The sequence below is a fragment of the Cervus canadensis genome, chromosome X (genome assembly GCF_019320065.1).
Source record: "Cervus canadensis isolate Bull #8, Minnesota chromosome X, ASM1932006v1, whole genome shotgun sequence".
NCBI lineage: Eukaryota > Metazoa > Chordata > Mammalia > Artiodactyla > Cervidae > Cervus > Cervus canadensis.
In genome coordinates this window covers 52,434,172-52,447,445 of record NC_057419.1, presented here as the reverse complement: position 1 = coordinate 52,447,445, position 13,274 = coordinate 52,434,172, and the positions used below count along the sequence as shown (strand labels likewise).

Sequence of the window (13,274 nt, the reverse complement as noted above, 5' to 3'; positions counted from 1 at the left end):
AGTTGTTTACTTGAGATTTTTCTTGTTGCTTGAGGTAGGCCTGTATCCCTGTAAATTTCCCACTTAGAATTTCTTTGCTGTTTCCCACAGATTTTGGAAAGTTTTGTCTCCATTTTCATTTGTATCAAGATATTTTCTGATTTCCTCTTTGACTTCATCATTGTCCCATGAATTTTTTTTTAGTAGCATGTTACTTAGTCTTCACATGTTTGTGTTTTTCCATCTCTCTTCCTGTAATTGATTTCTAGCTTCATATTGTCATGGTCAGAAAAAATGCTTGATATAATTTCTATCCTCTCAAATTTGTTGAGGCTTGTTTGGTGGCCTATCATATGATCTCTCCTGGAGGACATTCCATGTGCACTTGAATATAATGTGTATTCTGCTGTTTTGGGATGGAATGTCCTGTAGATATCTACTGATATTAAGTCCAACTGGTATAATATGTCATTTAAGACATCATTTCCTTCTTGATTTTCTCTCTGGATGATATGTCTACTGACATAAGTCCCCTACCATATTTGTATTATTGTGAATTTTTTCTTCATGTTTATTAATATTTTCTTTATATAGTTAGGTGTTCCTATATTAGGTGTGTATATGTTAAGGAGTGTTGTATCCTGATTGTTTTTATCACTTTGTCATTATATAACACCCTTCATCTTTTGTTAAAAACTGTTTTGTCCTATATGAATATTCCTATTCCCATTTTCTTGGTGTTTCCATTTACATGAAATATCCTTTTCCATCCTCTGGTTTTCAGTCTATGTGTGTCTTTAACTCTGAAGTGAGTCTCTTGTAAGCAGCATATATATGGGTCTTATTTTGATTCAATCAGCCACCCTAAGTTTTTCAATTGGAATATTTAGTCCATTGACCTTTAAAGTAATCAGTGATAGGTATGTGTTTATTGCCAACTTGTTAATTATATTCTACTTGTGTTTGTATTTATCCATTCTTCTTCTTTTAGTTTCTTCCCTTGTTGTTTGATGGTTTTCCTTATTGGTATACTTATATTCTTTTCACTGTAGTTTTATGTTTCAGTTGTAGGTTTTTAATTTGTGGTTACCAATGGGTTTCTATATGTTGACCTACTTTTTAAAAACAGTCCCTTAAGTTCAAACACATTCTAAAATATATACCTTTTTACTCCCCTCCCCTACATTTTGTTTTTGATATCATATTTTACATCTCCATGTTTATCCCTTCAGTTTATTGTAGTTATAATTGATTTTACATTTTTTTTCAATCTTTGTACTAGCTTATTTAGGTGGTTGGTTCTCAGCCTTTACTATATATTTGCCTTTACTAATGTAAATGTAAGTCTACCCTGGTGGCTCAATGGTAAAGAATCTGCCTCCAATGCGGAGACATGGGTTTGAGACCTGTGTCCAGAAAATCCGCTGGAGAAGGAAATGGCAACCAATTCCAGTATCCTTGCCTGGACAGAGGAGCCTAGCAGGTTAAGTCCATGAGTCACAAAGAGTTGGACATGACTTAGTGACTAAACAACAGCAAATGTAAATGTAGCCTTTTCAATTAGAGAAGACCCTTTAACATTTCTTTTAGGATAGGATTTTATTGCTCAGTGTTTTTAGTTTTTGCTTGTCTTGGAAGTTCTTTTATCTCTCCTCCAATTCTAAATGGCAGTCTTGCTGGGTAGAGTATCCTAGGTTGCAGGTTTTTCCCTTTTAGCACTTTATATACAGCGTGCCATCCCTTCTTCCCTACAAGTTTTCTGCAGAGAAATCAGCTGATAGCCTTATGAAGGTTCTTTATAAGATTCTTATGATTCTTTTGATTTCTCTTGCTGCCTTTAGAATTCTTTATCTTAAACTTTTGCTGTTTTAATTACTTTTTGGTGTAGGTTTGTTGGAATTCATCTTGTTTAGAACCCTCTAAGCTTCATGTACATGTATATTGGTTTCCTTCTTCACGTTTAAGAAGTTTTCAGCCATCACTTCATCGAATACATTTTCAACACCCCGCCTCCTCTCACTCTGCTTCTGAAACCCCTATAGTGCAGATGTCGGTATGCTTTAATATTGTGCTAAATATCACTAAACTGTTATCATTTTTTAAATTTTTCTTTCTGCTGTTCTGACTGTGTCCTTTCTGTTATTCTGTCTTCCAGATAACTTATGCATTCTTCTGTATCACCTAGGCTCCTGTTAATTCCTTCTAGCATGTTTTTCATTTCATCTTTAAAAAATTCTTATTTCTGTGTTAAAATTCTCAGTGTTCATCTATTCTTTTCCCTAATTCAGCTAGCCTATCTATTACTAATGCTTTGAATTCTTCATCTAGCAAATAATTTATTTCTGTTTCATTAGTTGCTTTTTCAGGGGTTTTCTCCTGTTTTTTCAATGAAACAAATCCCTCTGTCTTCTCATTTTTGCTGTATGTATTCTATGAAATTAGATGAAACAATTACCTTTTTCCAGCCTTGAAGGGGTGTCCTTGTCTACGGGTATCCCCACACTCTCTGCCTGTGCCCAAGGACTTTAGTGGGAGAGCTACATCTGACTTGAGCACAAGTCATGTCTTTCCCCAGAGTGTGCTAGCGCTATCATCTTGTTAGGAGGTAATGCTGGAGATAGAGCAGCAAGAGGCAGAGTCGGGTGTGAGGCAGGGCTTCTCCTTCCTTCAGTGCCAACATTACCCTCTTAGAGTGGGGGCAGGTCCCAAATTGCTGGAGCAGAAGCCCTGAGGGTCAAGTCTAAGATAGCTCTATTCCCTCTAAGTGTATTCTTTCCCTCCCAGCACCAGCACACTTCCCCAGAGGGGAATAGAGCTGGAGCAAGAGGGGCTGGAGAGGGCACTTGGCATGGGCCTGGGCATAGACTGTGGTGTCCCTAGTTTCACTTAGAATCCTTGAATCCTTTGAGGTGGTGCCTCCGTAAACTCCATTTTGAGGCCCCGGCCTTATTCAGATGCCATTCATGATCTGGGCTGGCATAGTCCCTCACATCTGAGCACTCCCCTCAGCCATTCTCACTCTAGTGTAGAACTACTATTGTGAAGCAAATGGGATAAAATGGGTTCTTGGCTCAGGCTGGCCATGGGCCAGAGGTTGTGGGAAACTGGCCAGAGTCCTATTCAGTTTCAATCTGTTTCTTCTGCCTTGTTTCAGGAGAAAGCGCATGTGTGTGTGTGATCACTAGCAAAAAATTGAAAAAGGTTTCTTTGGTTTGTTTGCTGTACAATATATCCAAGTTATTTATTTATTCTATATATAACTTACTTATATTGTATAAATATATATTTATTTTGTATTTCTAAATCTGACACCCCTATCTCACCCCTCCCTGTTTCCTCTACACTTGTAACCACTAGTTTGTTCTCTACACCTGTGAGTCCATTTTTATTAAGTATACATTTGTTTTATTTTTCATATCCTATGTATAAGTGATAAAATAGAGTATTCTTTTTTTCTCACTGACATATTTCATTAAGCATAATACCCCCAAGGTCTATTCACATTGTTATAAATGGCAGGATTCCATTTTTGGGGGGAGCTGAGTAGTATTCCAGTAGTATTGTATGTATAAACCACATCTGTATCCATTCATCTGTTGATGGGCACTCAAGTTGCTTCCATATCTTGGCTATTATAAGTAGTGCTGCTATGAACATTGAGGTCCATGCATCTTTTCAAATTAGTGTTTTCATTTTCTGCAAATACACACCTAGCACTGAAATTGCCAGATCATATCATAGTTCTATTTTTAGTTTTTTGAAGAAACTCCATACAGTTTCCCATAGTGACTGGAAACAGTGTAAAACCCCACCAGTAGTGTATGAAGGTTTCCATTTCTCCACATCCTATCCAACATTTATTATTTGTAGACTTTTTGATGATAGCCATTCTGACAGGTGTGAGGTGATATCTCATTGTTGTTTTGCATTTCTCTAATAATTACTGATGTTGATCATCTTTTCGTGTGCCTGTTAGCCATATAGTCTTCTTTGGAAAAATGTCTATTGAAGTCTTCTGCCCATTTGTTGATTGGGTTGTTTCTTTTTGTGGTATTGAGTTGTATGAGCTGTTTGTGTATTTTAGATATTAACCCCTTGTCAGCCACATCACTTGGAAATATTTTCTCCCCTTTCATAGGTTGTATTTTCATTTTATTGATAATTTCCTTGCTGTGCAAAAGCTTTTAAATTTAAATAGGTCCCATTACTTTATTTTTGCATTTATTTACTTTGACTTAAGAGATTGACCAAAATATTGTTACAGTTTTGTCAAAGAGTGTTCTGCCTATGTTCTCTTCTAGGACTTTTATGGTGTCATGTCTTACATTTAGGTCTTTGAACCACTTCGAGTTGATTTGTGTATATGGTCTGAAGGAATGTTCTAATCTCATTGTTTTACATGTGGTTGTCCAGTTTTTCCAATACCACTTGCTAAAGAGACTGTCTTTTCTCCATTGTATGTTCTTGCCTCCTTTCTCATAAATTAATAGACAATAGATGTGTGGGTTCATTTCTGGTTCTCTATTCTGTTCCACTGATCTATGTATCTGATTTTGTGCTAGTAACATGCTGTACTGTAGCTATGTAGTATATTCTGAAGCCTGGGGGGTTATAGCTCCAACTTTGTTCTTTTTCTCAAGATGGCTATGGAAATTTGGGGTCTTTTGTAGTTCCATATGGATTTTTATTTGTTCTTGTTCTGTGAAAAATGTCATGGGTGTTTTGATAGATGTAGATAATGTGGAGTTGCTCAGTCGTGTCTGACTCATTGCAACCCTATGGACTGTAGCCCACCAGGCTCCCCTGTCCATGGGATTCTCCAGGCAAGAATACTGGAGTGGATTTTCATGCCCTTCTCCAAGGAATCTTCCAAACCCAGGAATTGATCCTGGGTCCCCTGCATTGCAGGCAGATTCTTTGCCATTAAATCTGCAGATTGCTTTGGGTAGTATGGCCATCTTAAAAAATATTTATTCTTCTAATCCAAGGGCATAAGGTATCTTTCCATTTCTTTAAATCATCTTCAATTCCCTTAATCAATGTTTTTTCAGTTTTTAGATTATAGGCCTTTCATCTCCTTGGTTAAGTTTATTCTTAGTATTTTATTCTTTTGGTTGTGATTTCAAGAAGGATGGTTTTTTACTTTTTGTTTCTAAAATTTCCTTGTTAGTGTATAGAAATGCAATATATTTTTATATAGTAATCTTGTATCCTTCAACCTTATTGAATTAATTTACTAGTCCTAATATGTGGGGGCAGAGACTTTAGAATTCCCTATATAAATATAGTGTCATCTGCAAATAGTGACACTTTTACCTCTTCCTTTCTAATTTGGATGCTTTTTATTTCTTTTACTTCTCTGATTACTGTGGCTAGAACTTCCATTACTATGTTAAACAGAAGTAGTAAGAGTGGGCATCCTTGTCTTGTTCCAGAATATAATGAGAAGTTTTTCAGCTTTTCATCACTAAGTATGATGTTGGCTATGGGTTTATCATATGGCCTTAATTTTGTTGAGATATGTTTCCTCTATACATACGATATGAGAATTTTATCGTGAATGTCAGTTCAGTTCAGTCGCTCAGTTGTGTCCGACTCTTTGCAACCCCACGAACCGCAGCACACCAGGCCTCGTGTCCAGCACCAACCCCCGGAGTCCACCCAAACCTGTGTCCATCAAGTCAGTGATGCCATCCAACCATCTCATCCTCTGTCATTCCCTTCTCCTCCTGCCCTCAATCTTTCCCAGCATCAGGGTCTTTTCCAATGAGTCAGTTCTATGCATCAGGTGGCCAAACTATTGGAGTTTCAGCTTCAACATCAGTCCTTCCAATGAACACCCAGGACTCATCTCCTTTAGGATGGACTGGTTAGATCTCCTTGCAGTCCAAGGGACTCTCAAGAATCTTCTCCAACACCACAGTTCAAAAGCATTGATTTTTCAGCACTCAGCTTTCTTTATAGTCCAACTCTTACATCCATACATGACCACTAGAAAAACCATAGCCTTGACTAGCCGGACCTTTGTTGGCAAAGTAATGTCTCTACTTTTTAATATGCTGCCTAGGTTGGTCATAACTTTCCTTCCAAGGAGTAAGTGTCTTTTAATTTCATGGCAGCAATCACCATCTTCAGTGATTTTGGAGCCCAGAAAAATAAAGTCTGACACTGTTTCCACTGTTTCCCCATCTATTTGCCATGAAGTGATGAATGGATGTTGAAATTTTTCAAATGCCTTTTCTGCATCTATTGAGATGATCATGTGACTTTTTTTATCCTTCCTTTTGTTAATGTTGTGCATCAAGGGTCCCCAGCCCCTGAGTCATGGACCACTACTGGTCCATGGCCTGTTAGGAACCAGGCTGCAGAGCAGGAGGTGAGTGGCAGGTGAGCAAGCAAAGCTTCATCTGCTGCATCCCATTGATCCCCATTGCTCCCATTACTACCTGAACCATCCCCCGCCCCTCTGCACTACCTGCAGGTCTATGGAAAAATTGTCTTCGGTGAAACTGATCACTGGTGCCAAAAGGTTTGGAGACTACTGTTGTATATCACATTTGTTGATTTGCAAATGTTAGTCCACCCTCTTGATCCTGGAATAAACCCAACTTGATCATGGTGTATGATCCTTTTTATATATTATTGGATTCAGTCTCCTAATATTTTGTTGAGGATTTTTGCATCTATATTCATCAAAGATATTGGCCTATACACTATGGAGAACAGTATGGAGCGTCCTCAAAAAACTAAAAGTAGAGCTACCATAAGACCCTGCAATCACACTCCTGGGCATTTATCCAGAGAAAAACTGATCCAAAAGGATACATGCACCCCAATGTTCATTGCAGCACTGTTTACAATAGCCAAGACATAGAAGCAACTGAAATGTCAATTGACAGAGGAATGGATAAAGATGTGGTACATATATGCAATTTCAGAATATTACTCAGCCATTGAAAAGAATAAAATAATGCCATTTTTAGCAACATGAATGGACCTAGACAGTGTCAAACTGAGTGAAGTAAGTCAGACAGAGAAGGAGAAATATCATATGACACCCCTTATATATGGAATCTAAAAAGAAATGATACAAATGAACTTACTTACAAAACAGAAACAGACTCACAGCCTTAGAGAGTGAATTTATGGTTGCCAGGAGGAAGGATGAGGGGAAGGAATAGCTAGGGAGTTTGGGATGGACATGTCCACACTGGTATATTTAAAATGGATAACCAACAAGGACCTAGTGGAACTCTGCTCAATCTTATGTGGCAGAGGTTGGAGAATGGATACATGTACATGTATGGCTGAGATCCTTTGCTATTCACCTGAAACTATCACAACATTGTTTGTTAATCAGCTATACCCCAATACAAAATAAAAAGCTTTTTAAAAATATATATATATATATATTAGCCTATAATTTTCTCTTTTTTGTAGGTTATTTTTTCATATTTTAGTATCAGGATAAGGGTGGCCTTATAAAATAAATTTGGGAGTACTCCTTTCTCTTCAAATTTTACAACAATTTGACAGGGATAGTTATTAACTCTTGTCTATATCTTTGTAAAAAGCAGAGACATTACTCTGTTGACAAAGGTCTGTCTAGTCAAAGCTATGGTTTTTCCAGCAGTCATGTATGGACATGAGAGTTGAACCATAAAGAAGGCTGCGTGCCAAAGAATTGATGCTTTTGAATTGCAGTGTTGGAGAAGACTCTTTAGAGTCCCTTGGACTGCAAGGAGATCAAACCTGTCAATCCTAAAGAAAATCAACCCTGTGTATTTCTTGGAAGGACTGATGCTGAAGCTCCAATACTTTAGCCATCTGATGCAAAGAGCCAACTCATTGAAAAAGACCCTGATGCTGGGAAAGATAGAAGGCAGGAGGAAAAGGGGACAACAGAGGATGAGATGGTTGGATGGCATCACTGACTCAATGGACATGAGTTTGAGCAAGCTCTGGGAGATGATGAAGGACTGGGAAGCCTGGCGTGCTACAGTCCATGGGGTTGCAAAGAGTCAGACACGACTGAGCGAGTGAACAGTAACAAATATCTTTGTTAGAATTCTTTTCTGAAACCATCTGATCCTAGACTGTTGTTAGCTGGAAATTTTTATTATAAATTCAGTTTTACTTGTATTGATTATTCTGTTCAAATTGTTTCTTCTTGAATCAGTCTTACCAGGCTGTATTTTTTTAGAATTTGTTCATGTCTTCTAGGCTGTCCATTTTGTTGGCATATAACATAGTATTCTCTTATGATTTTTTAAATTTTTGTGGTATTAGCTGTTTTGTCTCCTCTTTCATTATTTTATTTGGGTCCTCACTCTTTTTTTCTTGGTGACCCTGGTGAAAAGTTTATCAATTTTATCATTTCAAAGAACCAGTTCTTGGTTTCATTGATCTTTTCTATTGTTTTTTATTTTTTAATTAATTTATTTAATTCGAGTCTAATTACAATATTGTGGTGGTTTTTGCCATACATTGACATGAAACAGTCACAGGTGTACATGTGTCTCTATTTTATTTATTTCCTCTCTGATCTTTATCTTTTTCTTCCTTCTACTGACTTTGAGTTTTGTTTGTTCTTTTTCTAATGCTTTTAGGTGATAAGATGTTTTATGCAAGATTTTTCTTGTTTCTTGAGAAAGGCCTGTATTGGCACTAACTTCTCTCTTAGAACTGCTTTTGTTGCATCTAATAGATTTTGGAAAATCGTGTTTCTGTTTGCATTTGCTTTGAGGGACTTTCTGATTTCCTCTTTGATTTCATCCTGTCCCAATGGTTTTTTAGTAGTGTGTTGTGTAGCCTCCATGTGTTTGTTATTTTCCCATTTTTCTTTTTGTAGTTGCTTTCTAGTTTCATGCTGTTTTGGTCATAAAAAATACTTGATGTAATTTCTATCTTAAATTTGTTGAGACTCGTTCTGTGGCCCAGCATGTGATCTATCCTGGAGAACATTCCATAAGCACTTGAGAAGAATGTGTATTCTGCTATTTGGGGATGGAATGTCTTGTAAGACATCTATTAAGTCCAACTAGTCTATTGTGTCATTTAAGTTCACTGTTGTCTTATTATCTGTCTAGATGATATGTCTATAGATATCAGGGGAGTGTCAAAGTCCTCTACTAATATTGTATCATTGTCAAATTCTCCCTTTATGTCTGCTAGTATTTGCTTTATATATTTAGGGGCTCCTGTGTTAGGTACATATATGTTAACAAGAGCAATATCTTCTTTATATATTGATCCCTTTATGATTATATAATGCACTTGTCTTTTGTTATAGCCTTCATTTTAAAGTCTTTTTGATCTATATGAATATTGCTACCCTCACTTTCTTGTCATTAACGATTTCATGAAGTATCTTTTTCCATTCCTTCACTTTCATTCTGTATGTCTTTGGCCCTGAAGAGCTTCCCTTATAGGCAGCATATTAAAGGGTCTTGTTTTTTAATCCAATCAGCCACCCTTTGTCTTTTGGAACATTTAGTCTATTGACATTTAGTCATTTAAAGTAATTATTGATTGGTATGTACTTACTGGGCTTCCCAGGTAGCTCAGCTGTAAAGAATCTGCCTGCAACACAAGAGCTGCAGGAACCACAGGTTCAATCCCTGTGTTGGGAAGATCCCCTGGAGGAGGACATGGCAACCCATTCCAATATTCTTGCCTGGAAAACCCCATGAACAGAGGAGCCTGGCAAGCTACAGTCCACGGGGTCACAAAGAGTTCAACATGACTGAAGCACCTTAGTACAGCACAACACATGTACTTATTGTCATTCTATTACTTGTTTTCCAGTTGTTTTCATAGTTCTCTGTTTACTTCTGTTTCTCCCACTGTGGTTTAATGATTTTCTTTAGTAGTAATGCTTAGGTTCCTTTCTTTTTGGTTTTTGTATGTCTTTTGCAGTGAGTTACCATGGGATTCAAATATGTTGACCCATAATTATATCTATGTGATTTTAACTGATAGTCATTTAAGTTTAAACACTAAAAGATCTACATTTTCATTCCCTTCCCCAACCTTTTGTATTTTTTAAAATCATATTTTACATCTTTACACTTTTTTCCTTCACTGTTTATTGTCTTTATAGTTGATTTTACAAATTTTCCTTCTTCAGGGGATCTTCCTGACCCAGGGATCAAACCCATGTCTCCTGAGTTGGCAGGCAGATTCTTTACCACTGAGCCACCAAGGAAGCCCTTTAATCTATGTGCTTGCTTATTTAGATTATCTTAAATCCTTTCCTATCTCGGAATTTCCCTTTCCTATAGATTCTTACTTCTTTTTCATTTGGAGTAGGACATTTCTTGTAGACTAGGTTTAGTTTTGCTCATTTATTTTGGTTTTTGCTAGTCTGAAGAGGTCTTTATCTCTCCTAAATGATAACCTTGCTGGGCAGAGTATCCTAGGTAGCAGGTTTTTCCTTTTCAGTATTTTGAATATTTCTTATCATACCCTTCTGGCCTGCAACATTTCTCTAAAGAAATCAGCTGATAGCCTTATGGGGGTTCACTTGTAACTGACTCTTTAGTTTTCTCTTGGTGCCATTAGAATCTACAGTTTTGACATTTTAATTATATGTCTTGGTGTGGATCTGCTTGGGTTCATCTTATCTGGGAACTTCTGTGCTTCTTATACCTGGATATCTGTTTCTTTTTCAGGCTTGGGAAGTTTTCAGCCATAATTTCATTTAATACATTTTCAATCCCCTTCTCTCTCTCTTTTCCCCTTCTGCAATGCCTATAATGTGAAAAAGTTGTATATATATGGACTACATATCAGGCAAGCAAGCGTTCATGGGCTCCTTCCAAGCAGAGTCCAGGCTTCCCTGCAGTCCTCCTATTAGTCCCACTGACCCTCCAACCAGCCAAGGGGGCTCGTCTCCCCTTTGCTGAACCCCAGGGATGGAATGCCTGCTACATATATATATCCATATACAAAAATCCACATATAAAAGTTCCTTTTAAGTGTGTGCTCTTCCCCCTCCCATCACTGGCACCCTCACCTGAGCAGAACACTGCTGGAGCAAGAGGGGCTAGTGTGGGTGTTCAGCAGGGGTGGAGGCATGGGCTGTGGTGGTCTGGCTGCCATCAGAGATCTTGTCTGCCTCTGATGCTTCAACTTTGCAACTGCCAATAGTGGATGCCCCCTCCCTGCTCAGATGCCACTTAAGGTTTTATCCACCATAGCATCTTTTTTTACTTATTTACTATATTTACAATATTTCAGGTGTATAGCAAAGTTTTATACACACACACATTCTATTTTCAGATTCTTCTCCATTGTAGATTGTTACACCATAGCATCTTACTGCAAAGTTTTTTCCTTGTTGTGGCAGCCCTTAGTCCTGTGTGGAGCTGCTAATGGTGCTGGAGCATTTGCTTGGCTCAGGCTGGGGCACACACCCTGGTCAGAGGAAACCAGTCAGCCCTGGGTGGTTTCGACCCACCATTTCTGCACTGCTTAGGGAGCTAGCAAGTGTTCATGGGCTCCTTTCAAGCAGAGTCTAGGCTTCACTGCAGCCCTCCTATTAGTCCCACTAGCCCTCCAACCAGCCAAGGGGACTCGTCTCCCCTTTGCTGAACCCCGGGGATGGAATGCCTGGTATGTAGCTCTCACTGCTCACTCCCCAGGGAGGGCATGGACCCATGTAGTCTCCCTGTTTCTACACATCCCCTCCTAGGAACACAGGTCCCATCATGATCGATTCTCTTCCCTCCTATGTGATTCTGTGTGGATCTTTCTTATAGCCTTGGTTATATAGGAGTCTTTCTGCCAGCCTCCTGTTAGTTTTCAGTGATAATTGTTCCACATGTAGATGTATTTTTGATATATTCATGGGGGAAGCTGAGTTCCATATCCCCCTACTCTACCTTCTTGATTTGAATCCCTCTGAGTCTAGGTTTCTTACAGCCTTCCTGTTAGTCCCACTGGTTTTCTGACCAGGTTAGGGGACTCGTCTTCCTGGTGTCAGACTCCAGGGATGTGGCACCCAATATGTGGCTTGAACTGCTCACTCCCCAGGGAGGCTCTCTGCCTTTGTAATGCTCTTCGTCTTCTGTGCCCCCCATCAAGGGCACAGGTCCTGACATGATTGCTACTCCTCCATTCCTACTGGATTCTGTATGGCTCTTAATTATAGCCTTGGTTGTACAAAAGTCTTTCTGCCAATCTCCAGTTAGTTTTCAGTGATACTTTCTCCACATTTAGATGTATTTTTCGTGTTCATAGGGGGAAGTGAGTTCCATGTCCTCCTAATCTGTCTTGACCTCTCCCCCAGGAAATTTGAACTTTTATTCTAAGACCAGTAAGAATTATAGAAGAACATTTTCTTATTTTATTATGAAATTTTCAAACATATAGGAAATTTTGAATGGTAGATTCTACCATTAATATTTCACTATACTTTATCTCATATCTATCCATCTATCTATTCTGCTAATAGAAAGGTGTTAAGCAGAATATTTCCGTGGTATATGGAGAAACAATTGAAGGAATAAAGCTTAGAGGCAAGGAAAAAAGATAGGCAGTGCTAACATTTTCTAGGCAAAAGATGATGGTGATTTGGACTGCTGAAGTGGTAATAGGGCATATTTAAAACATATTCAAGTGATAGAATCATCAGATCTTGGTATATATTTCAATGTAGAGGGCGACAGGGGTGAATATAAGTTATAGTTAGGACTGCAGACTCAAGAACCAGACTACCTGGAATCAAATCCTGGCCCTACCATTTAACAGCTCTCCCTTTCCTATGCCTCAGTTTTCTGTTCTGTGAAATGGGGATAATAATCCTTATTTCATAAGACTGTTATAAAGGTTATCTGATTATATATATGTGTGTGTGTGTGTGTATCTTAGAACAGAGCCTGACACATAGCAAGTTCTATATAAGTGGATGCTGTTATTATTTCTCCCTGGAGAAAGAAATGGTAACCCACTCTAGTATTCTTGCCTGGAAGATTCCATGGGCAGAGGATCCTGGTGGGCTACAGTCCATGGGGTCACAAAAAGTTTGATATGATGGAGCATGAGAACGATTATTATTTTTAATATTATATATAAGAGATGACACTCTGGTTGGAAAGATATAGGTTCAAATCCCATATCTATTATTTACTAGCTATGTGAGATGGTTTTTTCATTTGAAACATGGAACAAACAGTACCCCCTTCACATGAGTTTTTGAGTATTAATTTAAATGAGAGGAAATAATACACATCTTTTATTTTTAGAGTAACCACAGATCTAAGATTATCTGTGGAGATCTTCAACAAGAATTC

At 38.1% G+C, this 13,274-nt stretch overlaps 1 protein-coding gene across 1 annotated transcript in view; it reads left to right on the top strand.

Annotated features, from left to right (window-relative positions):
* The window catches only part of DGKK (diacylglycerol kinase kappa), a 160,757-nt gene that overhangs the window by 123,331 nt on the left and 24,152 nt on the right, over positions 1–13,274 (top strand). The gene's annotated exons all lie outside the window — the stretch shown is intronic.